Raw genomic sequence first — 14,722 nt, forward strand, 5'->3', positions numbered from 1 at the left:
AACCTGAATGACCGCAGGAGCCTCCAGGCAGTTCCCTTATCTTATCTCATTTTAATCTTCACCGTAACTTTGATGGGAGGGTGATAATTTGAAGCAACAACAATTTTAAGATTCTTTAAAAGACACAGCTGAATTTTAATTCCCAAGCAGATGTGAGTTCTTAATACAGATTGGGGGGCGGGGAGTACCTTTTCTGCCTCAGTTGCTTTCTTCAGTGGAAGAAGAATAGTGACCCACAAGGTCTTGAGATAATTAAAGGCTTTTGTATAAATGGTCATTCATGGAGATCAAATGCTTTTAAAGAGTCCTGGCAGTTGAAAATTAAATAAGCAAAAAAAATTATTTGTTTTAAACTCCTCTGCTTAGAAGTTTTAAAGTTCTCTCCTTTAGTAGGATTTTATTATTTGCTATGAGATACCACTTTTCTGTGAAATACTATAAACTAGTGTTTTCAAACCATAGGTTTCAACCCAATGAGGTCATGAAGTCTATTTAGTCGATGGAGGTCTGCATTAAAAAAATGGTAAAAGAAATAAAATAGAATAGAAGATATCAGAGTGTGCTGTGTTGCATAACTTTGGTTTATATTATACATGTTTTTTATTAAGATTTTATTTTTCCTTTTTCTCCCCAAAGCCCCCCGGGACATAGTTGTGTACTTTTAGTTGTGGGTCCTTCTAGTTGTGGCATGTGGGATGCCACCTCAGAGTGGCCTGATGAGCGGTGCCGTGTCTGCGCCCAGGATTTGAGCCGGCAAAACCCTGGGCTGCCGAAGTGGAGCGCACGAACTCAACCACTCAGCCAAGGGGTTGGCCCCATATATATGTTTTTTATATATACATACACATGATTTAGGAGATAAAAAGTGTGTTTCTTTTTATAGGTTATGGTCAAAAAAGTTTGAAAAAGTGGTTTTGTGAATGATGCCTTGCACATTATGGGGCTTGAAAGGTGTACACTGACCTGGATAAAAGGATGTTTTTTGTGTCATCGTGACATGATAGCAATAAAGAAATCTGGACGCTGGGCCAGTTCCTGCAAAATGTCTCGTCAACTGGGAAGCTATTTGTGCTTCACATTCTCCTTTGATTTGTAAGAATAATGAGAGTTTGCTTATAAAAAGTGAAAGATGCCGACTTGGACGAGGGAGCAAGGGCACATGAATTTAGGAATGAGGCTGTGTAACGGGCTGTAGTCTAAGGCATTTGTGGCTTTAATGGTTGTGCATCCTGCTCTCTGGGAGCGATCCAGTGGTCGGTGAAGTGTAGTAATTTGAAATTTGCTGAGGCACAAACCTGAGTACTTCCCAGGAGGCAAGGCCTGGGCTGGGGACAGTCATTTAGCTCAGGAGTGAGCCGTGCCCCTGCCTTCCATCTGCATTTTGACTCGGCGAGCTATTTTTTCTATTCTTTATCTTGAGAGCCGTTAACTCCTTAAGGTAATAAAAAGTTTGCTTCCGTCTGAAGAGTGACCATGCTATGAAAGGTGAGGTCTGAGTGAGACTTGTGATATGAAGATAATGCCAAGCAAGAGCCCCTTGACAGGGTGTGGCTCCCGGTGCTCCAGGTTGGCGGTTCCTGGAGCTCTCTCTGGGTAGCTCTGAAGGCTTTGCTGCCTTTTTAGGATCTGTAGGGTGAGCCTTGATTTGAGGCAGTATTCATTTATTATAAAGCCTCTGGAAGGTAGAAACTTAGTGTGTAGAAATCTTCACTTTTGTTTAAAAAGAGGAGAAAACATTTGTGTGTGTGTGTTTGGTTTTTGCTTATTGATCCTGATACTGCTGACTGTGAAGTTCCCTGATACGTCTGAGTGGTTACACTCTTTAGGATGCTGTGTGTCTGTCTCAGGTCTGCCCAGAGCTGAGGCCGTCCCACAGCTCTGGGCAGGAAAGGAAGACTAGGGGCACAACACGGATAGATTCTGAGCGGGCAAATCAGGACCAGATTCTGCTTCTGCCTTCACATGTAGATGCTGACTCTTTTGAAGGAATTACAATAAAGTCACTTTTGGGTTGACCCATGTGCCTGTCTTCTAAAACATAAACTAGATAACAGGCGGGAGTCCGGGGGAGAGTCCACCCCCATCCCAATTCTCCAGTAGTTGCTGACCTAAAGTTGGCATTCTGTAATGTGCCTGTGAGTCATAGTTGCAATTGTAGAAAGAGGGGAAAAGATAAGAAAAGGGGAGAGGTGTGTTAGTTTATCATGATGTGAAAAGTTGTGCCTCACTTTTTATTTTAAAAAAAGTTAGGCTGAGATGCATTCATTCATTGCTGCACCATGGAGGTCGCCAGGAGGCTGACTCTGCTCTCTGAGCTCTGCACGTGCAGAGGCTAGGTGGGCAACTCACCTGACCATCATTAGGTCCAGGGAAAACTTGTCTGGGCCATCCCAACCAACTATAATCAAGTCAGTGGCCATTTGTTGAGTGCCTGCTACCTCCAACACCAGCCAGATGCCTTCATATAGTAAATACTCAACAAGTGTTAGTTTAACATATTGATGTGAGATGCTGTAGTCGGCCCTGGGCTGACGGGAGGTATAAAAATGAACAAAGCATGGTCCTCGTCTCCATGAGGCTCATGATCCAGAAAGGGACAAGAAGGCAACTAATTATAAGTCTAGCTGACTGCAGTGTGTCTTATAAAAGAGAGAGGAAATTCTCTGGAAATACAAAGGAAAGAAGGAAGAGGGGCACAGAGAGGAGTGAGGGGAGAGTGAGCAGGCAGGGGAGGTTCCCGGAGGAAAGGAATGCCAGGCAATGGGAAGAACATGAGCAGAGCTGGGTAGGCACCCGTTGTATTTGAGGAGCTCGGAGTAGTGCCAAGTGGCAAGAGTGGAGAGTACTTAGGAGGAGTGTGGAGGGGTGTGGTGGAAGATGGGGCTGGAGCCTACAGTCATTCCGAAGGCACTGGGGACCCATCAGAGGTTTTTGAGCAGGGAGCGAGGCATCAGATTTGCGTTTTAGGAAGAGAAATTGTGAGGAGAATGGATTGGAGCAGGGGAGGTGCCATTGGGAGGCTGTTGCAATGGTTCGTTGGATAAACGACAGGGCTTGACTGAGGGCAGTGGAAATGAAATGGAGGTTACTCAAGAATGATTTGGACTTGAAAGCCAATCTGTGGATTTATAATGGGCATGAACCTACCCAACCACTGGAATGATTAGGTCAGCTGGCTGGAACACAACTTTTTAAATTGAAGCACATTAATAATCAAAGGATTACTCGGTGAAAATGGAGTTAAGGCAAAAGGAGTTAGATGGTCTGAAAGGACCTTTTACTCAATCTATAGCAGTTTTTGCATAGCAATAATAATAAAGCTTAGTCTCTGGTGAGTTCTTCTTCTCTGGAGAGATACTTGGCCTGCCACAGCAAGAGGAACTGCTCCCCTGGCCAGCACCAGAGAGAAGCTGGCCTGCGGCGTATTCGAGGATCTTTTGGTTGCAAGAAAGGGAACTCACTCATAGATGAGCAAGTAAAATGGGGAATAATTATAAGGAAGGAGAATCTTCCAACCCAAATGCTAGAAAGGCACCCAGGCCTCGTGGGGCTTAGAATGTCATCAGGCACTTTCTCCTCCTCTCTTCCCTCCCTCCACACCCGGTGAGAATATGCTCCCTGACACACTGGCCTTTCTGTTCCCATCCACTTGTATGGGCCCCATTACAACTGCTCCAAAATGGTGGCCTTGACCCCTAGTCTTTCCAGCCTTATAGTCTGCTCCCCACAGCTGACGCAGTTTCTGTATCCCAAGTACTAATACCAGAAGGGAGGATCCAGTTAGTCCAGTTTGGGTCAGGGGCCTCTCCCTAATCATCTCAGGCTAAAGATATGATGTGACAGATTCTTTGAGAAAAAACAACATGGTAGTAAACAATTGGTAACTCTAATATAATGGTATTATCGTTCAACTCTTCTAGACGTCACGAGTAACTCAGTATATTAGTTGTCTGTTGCTGTATAACAAGTACCCCCGAAACTTAGCAGCTTAAAACAACAAGCATTTCTTATATCACCGGTATGTGGGTCAGGAACCCAGGACCAGCTTAGCTGCGAGTTTCTGCCTCAGGGTCTCTCATGAGGTTGTAGTCAAGCTGTCCCCTGGGGCTACAGTCAGCTGAAGGGTGAGCTGGGGGATGACCTGCTTCCACAGAGGCAGAAAGTCTCGGTTCCCCACCGAGTGTTGGCCGGAGACCTCAGTTCCTCGTCACGCAGGTCTCTCCATAGACTGAATGTGCTTAGGACATGGCAGCTGGCTTCCCCCAGAATGTGTGATCCAGAAGGAACACCTAAGATGGAAGCTGCACCTGTTTATGACCTAAGCTAAGTGACAAACAATCACTTCTGCCTTATTCTCTTGGTCACACAGACCAACCCTGGTGCAGTGTGGGAGGTGGTACACAAAGGTGAGAAAACCAAGAGGTGAGGCCCATTGGGAATCATCTTGAAGATTAGTTAGCAAACTCAGTCAACAAACATTTATTTAGTGCCTGCTTGTGTGGCAGGTGCCAAGAATTGAGAGCTGTGACACAGAGTTTCTATCCTTGAGGAGCTCGCTGTCTGATATGGGGAAGCCTTACAAAAACATACCACCATAAGTCCTCTGAGCCCTCGCCTCGGTCCACTCACCTTTCACACTGCCACTACCCCATCCTCATGAAATTCAAATCTGTCCACGACAGTCTTATTTAACCATCCTCAAGTGGGTCCCCTTTTTGCCTAGATTTAAAAAAAAAAAAAAAATTTTAATCACCACCACAGTAAGAGATACATTTTATATCACAAACCAGTATATGTGTACATAGACACATTTATAATAGAAAGATATTTCACAAAAGAGTTCACACCCGCACTACCTGTGATGTATTCAGATTTTTTTTTTTAAAGATTGGCTCTGAGGTAACATCTGTTGCCAAAAGTTTTTTTTTCTTCTTCTCCCCAAAGCCCCCCAGTACATAGTTGTACTATGTGGAACACCGCCTGAGCCTGGCTTGAGGAGCGGTGCGATGTCTGCGCCCAGGATCCGAACCTGGGAAACCCCGGGGTGCTAAAGCAGAGCCCTCAACTCAACCACTTGGCCATGGGGCGGCCCCTCAGATGTTTTCTATTCTAGGCTATTTCATTTCTTGTGAAAACTGGTCACAATCTCATAATTTCACAACTATTGTATTATGACCTGCAGTGTGGAAAGCAAAAGCCAAAAGAATCATCCAGACTCCCAGCCATGAGCTACAAAGCCCCTCTCCATCTATCTGCCCCATCTACCCCTCATTGACATTTAATGCCTCCCCCACAGAAAGTTCCCCTGCCTGGAGCTCACTCCTCTCTTTCCCCACATTATTTGGAGAACTCTTACTCATCAGTTAAAACCCAACTTTAAAGTGTCTCCTCTTCCCCCTCTCCCTGGCCAGAAGTGCCTGCTCCCTGCTCTGGCCCCCAGAGCACTTCAGTGACTGGCCCTCCTGCATTTCCACCCAGTTGTAGGCCCAGCTCCCCCCAGCCCACGATATTATTTGCAGTGAATCTCTCCACATAACGTTTACGAGAACATAGAGCAAATTAGCATCACACAAATGACGATGCTGCAAATGAGCGGTGTGCAGAGTTGGGGGTGTCGCAGGCAGGTTTCCTGTCGATGGGGCCACGTGCTGCAGAAAAAGGATCCCTCCCCCAGCGGCCCGCTGTGTCGCCCGCGCATCCATCGCAGGTACAATTCGCACCGGAACTTGCCGCCCTGGTTCATTACCGCGGTTCCTTTTAGCTGCTCTGGTTCCTTTTGGTTTTTTTCTACTTTTTTCATCTGTTTGTGTTGATGGGGACATCCTAGTGAGAAATGGAGCTTTAGGCAGCACAGAGAGAAAGGCCCCTATACTATCTGCACCCGCCCTGCGGGGGGGGGGGGGGGAGGGGGGGGAGGTGGTTTCCTTTCTGAAGTGGTACGGAAGGAGGGTTTTGAGGTTTTTGAATATTTGCCTCTAAGTATCTAAGTAAGAGATTTGCTTGCCCACATTTGCACTATCGTGGCAAGCTAGCAACCCGACAAAATATTTTCTGGTTGGTATTGCCTGTACGCGGTTTTTATTTTTGAGAGGAGGAAGAAATTTACACCTTGGTTACATTGTGCTGAAATACAATAGCTGTTTTTTAAAATTGCTGTTAACTTAAGGGTTGAAGCTAATATGATTCCCAGGCCCAGCCTCTTGGGAGTTGTTGATAGACTATGCTGTGAACCATAACCAGAAAAGAAAAAAAAAAATTAGACTTGAGAAAAAGCAATTAGATTATTCCTTCTCCAATATTCTCATTTCTGCATTTGTCAACGGCTGTGTAACTGCCCAAGTATATGGTGACTTAGTTGTGGTGTGTGCATATTTGGGGGAGCAAAGTGGGGGGTGAGGACAGACTGTAAACAGATAATTACTGTAGAGTGTGACAAATAGTATAATAGAGGCTATGTATCATATGCAGAGAAGGGAGTCATTTATTCACTTTCAGCAGTATTTTTCAAATGAGTGTTGACTCCATTAGTGTCAACTCCATTTACAAGGTGGCTAACAGCACTTTAAACATGAGATAGAGTAGAATGAAATATATCAAGTTGAATCCTCCATAGTAAGTTTAGATAGTGTTTTCTGAAACCTTTGTTGGTTATTTGTTTCTCTGTTGCATTGTAATGTGAAATCTATTTCTTGGGATTGAGTCTCAGGCAAAGATGTTTGAAAGCCATGATCTAGGGGATGGAGGAGGGCTTCCCAGAGGAGGTGGCATTTGAGCTGGACCTTGGAGAATGGTGGACTTGCCCCAGAGGAAAAAGGATATGCCCAAATCGGGACGAGTTTGTTCAGGGACAGGATATTCTCCCTGATTGGACCGCAGGGTACTAGGAGAGGAGCAGCTGGAAATGCGCCTTGGGAGGCAGGTGGAGCTAATTAATGAAGCACTTGAAAGTATAAATGTTGGGGCCTCGGCTTTCCCCAGAAAATCCATCTCTCTGGTGATGAAACCTTGTGAATCTGTCTTTCTAATAAGCTTCTCTGGGCAGTGAGGTGCTGATGGAGATGTGTCCCAACCAACTCTGGGTGTTAGAAAGGTGATTTTTGTAGTAATGTAAATAGAAGATTGATTGGAGGGAAGTAAAATCGGGAGGCCAAGCAAGAGTTGAGGACCTGAATTTCGGTTGGTGGAGGCAGTTGGTGGAGAGGGGCTGGGTGTGAGGGAGATTTTGGAGGTGGGTTGCATGGGTTAAGGGAAGTGAGAGAATGAGAAGGAATCAGAGATGATCCTAAAATATCTACAAGGTTGGTCTGTGAACACAGAGACTAGAGAGAAGATCAGATTCAGAATGGACGTGATTGCTTGAGTTTTAGTTTGTGCCCATGGTGGGGCAGGAATCATTCATCAAGTTTTCACCACGTCCCATGTCAGCTGTACCTCAAGAGCATACATGTCCTTTGCTCTGATGGCCCACCTCTAAACAACCTCCTGATTGTCTTAGACTTGATTCCAGTTAATCTAACTCACAAGGGACTGACACATACACCCAACTGCTAGTTGATTAGTGCGATTTACAGTGAGGGAGATGTAGCAACTTTTTCGGGTACTTTTGCTCAGGGTGTCACCTTTACAGGATCAGAATACCTGGGAAATGGAGCTAGTAGTAAGCAGACTTAGGAAAGAGAATTGTATGGTCTGAGGGGTATTTCACATGGGCTCTAAAAATGCCTGAGCAACTTTCCTGCGCTCAAATAAGAATGTGGCTCTTTAGTGATCAAAATAGGTATGGAGGTTATACAGTGTCTCTACTCCCTCAGTTTTTTCTTTCAGTGTTGAGGACATAGCTTGGTGCCTGCTTAGTACCTACTTATTTCTTTGTCTTCAGCTTGTATTTACAAGGCGTCTTTTAGGGGTAGTTCCTACTTCAGATGTCTTATCTTGTAATATTTCGTTTTCAGAAAGGACAGTGGCATTGAGCAAGCCCCTCTATATGGGTGTCCTATCTTAGAGGCTGACTTTCTCACCAAATCCCCAGGGTGCTTTCTAGTAGCCCCCTAAAGCCAATGAGACCTTCTTCTACGGCCTTTCCAATCCCCCGTCCTCCTGGCACGGCGGAGTGGAAGGAATGCTCTGCTTAGGAGAGGTAAGGAGTTCTGGCAGAGCACCAGGGCCCTGGGAGCTGGTGAGTGACGTCCCAGCCATGCCTTCCAGGGGCATGTGATGCCCTCCTAACCTGATGAGTGTCCTCCCCCTCACACACTCTGTGGGGAGACAGGCTAGATGTGTAAGACAGCAAGGCCAGTGGGAGTGCTGAATGTCTCTTTTTTTTTTAACTGTTCTGCTATCCTCCTTATCCTTGTACTAGAAGCTTGTAGGAGTTCAGATTTTTTTTAAAAGTCTGTCAAGGAAACTGACCAGTTTGAAATATGTCATGGCTAGAATAGCCTTAGTCTCTACAACGATGATTTAAAGTATTTATATTCATGTATCAAATAAAATAATGCAGGCAAGGTATTGACAACATTTGTAATCACTCCAGTAAATTGCTTGTTTACCATTGCTTTGAAAACAATTTCACATTACTTCTAATGATAGTATTAACATCCACAACAATAACAGCAACTATTATTGAATATTTACTATATACCGGGCACTAAAGCAAGGGTTTTGTATACCTGATGTCATTTAACTCTCCCTCCACCAACCTGAGATATAGGTATTGTTACCTTCATTTTATAGATGAGAAAACTGAGTGAGAGAAGTTTAAAAAGTAGGCCAAGATCACAGGGCTAAAAAGTGGCAATGATGAAGCTCTAACTGATATGAGAAACTGGGGGGGGGGGGGGCGGGGAGGAAGAACTCTAAACACTTAGGCTACACTGCCTGTGATCAGTTGGGCAGTGGTTTTATGTGGTTCTGGGAGACTTACTTTACTCCCTCGATATGTAAGTCTCTAGGTGGAAAGACACTCATTTCTTGTATTCTTAGACATTTTGTGGACTGGGCTGTTTTTCCGGCATCCCACAAGTATTGATTGTGAGCTAACTATATACAAAGCACTCTGCTAGGCCCTTGGAGAGTAGAAAGCCCGAAGGAGCTCCCTATCCGGGAGGGATCATAAGAGAGATATATTAGGTTGAATTGTATTTGATTGCCATCGGGAATTTAGATGGGAAGGTTCCACCCGACAAATAACTAAAGTAAGGCAATATAACACTATCTAAATGTACTGACCTCTCATTATGTTTCAGGTACCATGCTACATATTTTACAGACACTAGTTCCTGAATCTTTAAAATAACTTTCAGACCTGAGTACTATAATTATCCTCGTTTTATAGATGAGGAAGTTGAGGCTGTGAGGGGGAAGTGACTTGCCCAAAGCCACACACCTGGTGTGTGACAAAGGTGGAATTTGAACCCCGGTCAATTTGAGTACAGTGCCAGTGCATTTAAGCCCCAGAATAGAAGTACCTCTAAAGGTACAAATAAAGGTATACAGCTTATCTGTGCACATTGAGAATTTAAAAATTTTATTTCACAAACACTATTTAGAGACTTACTAACTCATCTGGTTATTTTGCTACTTCTGTGATCTGGACACATCTGCTCATGCGGATCACCACTTAATCCCCAGCATTTGCATTCTCCCCCTCTGAGAACGGCCAACCAACCAAGGGGAACATTTGGAGGGAGAACACAAAACAGAAACATTTCCACTTTTAATTTTTATGTGGACATTGGCCCTGTTTATTTGGAGGCCCAGCCACATGCTAGAACATGTCAATTATAATTACATCCTCTTTTTTTTTTTTTTCCTGTGTCCAGTTGCCCTTCTTTCTAGGTCACATACACAAGGGAATCATAGGAGTGACCATTTAATTGTACATAATAGTTACAATTAAAGTTATTTGCATATGGTCAAGCCATTTTAAGAACTTTTCTCTTAAAAAGTGTCCTAATCTTACATTCATATATGAAAATCCTGACTATATAAACCATAATTTAAAATTTTACATATAAAGGCATATCCCTAATTAAAATGCTAAAATTTTGAATGACATGGGAAAAAAATGAAGAAGTTGTTTTTGTTTTGTTGTATTATTAAATGTCTTCAGTTTTGGTGGTGCCTGGTGAATCTGAGATTTCTCCCCACTGCTGTCCCAGGATTTTGCACCCTCCTGCCCCCATTTTAAAATTAGATTTGACAGGGGTTGGCTCCGTGGCCGAGTGGTTAAGTTCGCGCGCTCCGCTGCGGCAGCCCAGGGTTCGGATCCTGGGCACGGACATGGCACCGCTCATCAGGCCACATTGAGGCGGTGTCCCACATCCCACAACTAGAAGGACGTGCAACTAAGATATACAACTGTGTACGGGGGGCGGGGGGGGGGGGGCGGGTTGGGGAGATAAAGCAGAAAAACAAAAAAAAAAGATTGGCAACAGTTGTTAGCCCAGGTGCCAATCTTTGGGGAAAAAAAAAATTAGATTTGACAACAGGCATGCTTAAAGCAGGTCTTCCCTAACTAGCGAGTTGTCCCCTCTGCCTATGCCACACCACTGAACACTGTTTATATGAGAGCAGCAAGGACTGCTTGTTCCCAAGATCCTCCTCAGGCCTTGAAGAGAGGGGGAATTTTAGAGTCAACCAGGCCTGGGGCCCCTCCCACTAGCCCTTATTAGACTGACGACCCCAGGCAAATTACTGAAACCACTGGGAGCCTCATCTGCAGAATCAGGATAATTAAACATTATTCTATAGGTTTGCATGAAGGTTCATGCAATAATGTAATAATAACATATCTAGAATAATGCATGGTGGCACTTAGTGGGCCCTCAGTAAATGTCAGTGCTCTTAAATTTGGGCATTCTTTAAAAAGCCTGCAACGCTCTGTACTCTTTATGAGTATATAAATTCAGTTTTGTTAGGTGATCTTTTAAAGTCACATGTGTGTTTCTTTGGGATTCCGGCCGATTTTGGAGAATAATTTTCTGAAATCCATTAATATTTCATGGGAGCTGTGGAGCAACAGCTGTAAAACTTGCTTGGTGGGCTCTAATTGCAATGAATAATCCATGGACTCTTTTGAATTCTAAGACTTCGAAATGGGTATTATTAAATTCGAGCCAATCCAAAGACATTTTAAAACATGTTTAAAAATTTCCCAAGCCAATTGGAAAACTGGTTGGTCCAACTGTCAAGTGTAAAGAAATATGCTAATTTATGCAAAGACTACTCTTTCAGGAAGGCCTTGGCTGAATGTGAAGCACGACATCATGTGAGGAAACACCTCGATAATACTATGTGATACTAAATCACTAAAGTATTTTTAAGGCACCTTCTAAATACAAAGCATACATTGTAAATGACCTAGCGTACAGTTACTAGAACCAGATATGGTTTGTTTTTTTAAAAGATCTTCTATCTTGAATATAACAACATTGTATACCAACCTTGACATATTTATTTTGTGCAATATAGTATAGTTACAGTATCCGTATAAAAGCAGGCAAGCTGTACTACCATTATGTTTTTTAATGCTAAAAGAAAATAGAAACTAAGCAATTCCACTTAACTTAAATCTAGGGATAATTTTCTTTAGAACTCACCAAATATCTGGGGGACATGGGTTTGAGCATTCTGTTTATCAGCAGGACCCCATTCTATATGTATTACAAACTAATTTAAAATAATTTTAGAACATTTCTGGGGCTTATGTATTTTTTAAAAATCTGAATCACATTCTTGTACAATTCATCTTTTGCCTATCCTTGATGTTTATTTAAAATAAAAGACAGCAAAACCCCACTATATTTTCGTGGGCATTTACAGGAAAAGTAAATGTAATTATCCGAGATCACAAACACATCCACTCCCAATCCACACTATCATAATGAACATTTATTTAAACACTCTGAGTGCTAGATGGTTTATGGAGACGTCTCAACAATTTGAGACTTGAGATTGAAAACGGATAGTAATTATACTTGGACCAAAGAGTGTTAAAAGGTTGGGTAGCTCCCTTTTTAAGACCTGGGATCATGTAATGAAAATTCCACAAATGGGGTGATAAAGGATATTTACATAGAGAAAAGGCGGTAGGAATTGGATGTTTTGAGAGTGACTTAGCTCCTCACCTTCATCTTGCCCACTAAAGTTGCTTTTTGTTTTCTTTTTAATGTTGACATGCAGATTTCACAGATAAGGTTTTACAGCATTTTGGAATGGAAAGAGTGTTGCAAAGGAAAGCCTATTACATTTAAAAGTTCGAATGAATTAGTTATTTGCCAAATAACTAAGTTAAAAGTGTTTTAGTTTTTTTTTAAAAAAAGTATTTACTGTGGCTAGTTCTAATTAGAGCTCTAAACAAATATTGGGTTTTGTTTTTAAACACCCCCCCCCCCCCGTCGAGCTAAAATTGGTGTGTGTGTGTGTGTATGTCTATGTGTGTGTCTGTGTGTGTGTGTGTGTGTGCAGGGCGCCTGTGGAGAATGGCACGCATCTTGTAGATCTTAAAAAAAATAAATAAAAAAATAAAAAAAAAAACCTGTTTCTTGAATAAACCAAGACATTTATGAAGTTAAAAAGGATCTCAAAGGAAACAGGAATTAACAGCTTTGGAGCTCGATTTCTATTAAAAAAAATTTTTTTTTAATTAAAAAAATCCTAATCTCCACATTTTTTGCTAGGCGAGAACCGAAGTTTGGAGGTAGACGAGCAGGCGAGCGGTGTGCCCGGGCGCAGAGCATGAAGGCCGGGCGGGCGCGGGGAGCGGGCGCCCGCCGCCCGGCGCGGGGGTGAGCGAGAGAGAGAGCGGAGCGCGTGTGGCCGGCGCCGCTCGGCCGGGAGCTCCCGCGCCCGCGCCCCGCGCCCCGCGCCCGCCGCCGCCGCCGCCGCCGCCCCTGGTGCGATGGCGCAGAAACCCCGTTGACAAGGCACTGCTTTTTCATGACGGTGAGTTTCCCTTTGAGTGTATTATAATTTTGTGATAAAAATTTCAAGGAGAAAAAAAAAAACACACAACCTCCTTCCTCTGCCTCTTTCCTTCGGGGAGGGGAAAAGCGAGGGAGGGGGGGCTGGAGATCTATCTCCAGACAGACAGAAAAGAAAGAGGAGCAAATTAAACACCGAGTTGCCAAAACCAGGATATTAGGTTTCAGCCCAGAGAGCTATTGGCTAAGGCTGTGTTTTTTTTGGGGGGGGGTGGGTTTGTGGGTGGGTGATGGTGGTGGTGGGTGGATGTTTAATGGACACGGAGAAAAGGGGAATCGAGTGTTTATGCCTTTCCCAGCGCCGCCCGGGCCCCGGGAAGACCAAGTTCAGTGTCTCGGGCGGGGGCGCGGGCGGGCGGGGGGCGGCGGGGCCGGGCCGGGGGCGCCTCGACGGGGTGGGGGCCCCGGCGCCTTCTTTTTTTTTTTTTTTTTTTCCTTTTCCGCGGATGCAAATTTCTGGAGCGGGGAGAGGGAGAGAGCCTGGGAAGGGGGGTGGCGTGGCGGTTGGTGGTGGGGAGGAGAGGGGAGGGAAGCCTTTTAATGACTCATTGATTGAGCCGGTTTAAAATTAGTTGTGTGCGCCAGCGAGTGTGTCTTCCGCCCCCCGGAGCCGCCGGGAGCCGGGAAGGAGGGAGCGGGGCCCGGCGGGGCCGCGAGCAGGGGGCAGGGAGGGCCCGAGTGACGGCGGGCGCGGAAGAAAAATAAGCTTTTCCAATCTCCTCCCCTCGGTTTTCCCCCCCTCGTTTCTTTTCTCTCCCCGAAGCTCCTGGGTGTGAATCGCGTTTTCTTTCTTCTCGGCAAAATGGACCCCGCGGCTCGGGATGGGGAGGGGAGCGGTGGGCGGGCGGCGGCGGCGCCCGGGCGGCTTGTTTCTCCTGGCTTCCTCCTGCCCGCCGCTCCTGCGGGCGGCCGCGGCGGGCACAGCTCGGGCCCGCACTGCCCGCCCGGCCCGGCTCCCGGCGCGCGCCCGCCCCGGCCCGCCGCCTCCCTCGCCGCCTGGCCCCGGAGCCCCGCCGAGGACCCGCGGCCGGGCCCGGACGAGCCGTGGCGCCGCGCGGAGGACCCGGCCCGGCCTGGTGCCCGCTGCGGAGCCCGCGCGGCCGGCCCGGAGAGAAGAGGGCCCGGGCCGGCCCTGTCTCGGCCGAGAGGGCGCCGGCCCGATGCGGTTCGCGCCCCCCGGGCCGCCCCGACTGCGAATCTGGGGGTGGGGGGGCGGCTGGAAGGCGCTAAGATGGCGCTGGGCCTGGCCCCTCGCCAGGGCTGGTGGCGCAGTTGCTCGGCGGGCGCCATCTTCCCTGGCGGCGTGGGCAGCGCCCTTCGCGGATGCTCCGCGGGCCCGGGCGGCGGGAGGGCCGCGGCGAGGGGGCCGGACTCTGTAAAGGGGGCCGGGGCCGCGCAGCCTTGTCCTTCCCCGGGTCCCCAGACCCCAAAGCCGAGGCCGCCGGCTCGGAGCGGGCAGCGGCTGGGGCTGCGGCGTCTTGCTCCTTACCGCTGGCGTTGGAGGGAAGCGGTGGGCTGGGGTCGGGCCTTGCAGCCGCTGGGCTTCCCCCCCGCCCCCCCCTCGAGCCCGCATGTCTCCCCGGTCAAAATTGGGGGTGAGGGGTTCCCGTCGTCTCCCCTATGGCCTGAAACTGGACGGCTTTGTCTTCCTCGGCCCGACCGGGGGCCAGGGCACTGGGGCCTTTCCTTAGTCCTCTTCCAGTTGAGAGTAGAGTCAAACCAGGTTACAAAATTGCAGA

At 46.5% G+C, this 14,722-nt stretch overlaps 1 protein-coding gene across 2 annotated transcripts in view; it reads left to right on the forward strand.

Moving 5' to 3' along the window:
• Window positions 1-12,724: 12,724 nt before the first annotated feature.
• Window positions 12,725-14,722, forward strand: part of BICRAL (BICRA like chromatin remodeling complex associated protein) — a 68,668-nt gene continuing 66,670 nt past the window's right edge. Inside the window, exon 1 of one of the 2 annotated variants that reach the window (XM_008515815.2) lies at window positions 12,725-12,945. The gene's annotated coding sequence lies outside the window, so the exon portion shown is untranslated. The remainder of the gene's footprint in view (window positions 12,946-14,722) is intronic. The other variant, XM_070586084.1, reaches the window with a different exon arrangement.

The sequence above is a fragment of the Equus przewalskii genome, chromosome 19, assembly GCF_037783145.1.
Source record: "Equus przewalskii isolate Varuska chromosome 19, EquPr2, whole genome shotgun sequence".
Classification (NCBI taxonomy): Eukaryota; Metazoa; Chordata; class Mammalia; order Perissodactyla; family Equidae; genus Equus; species Equus przewalskii.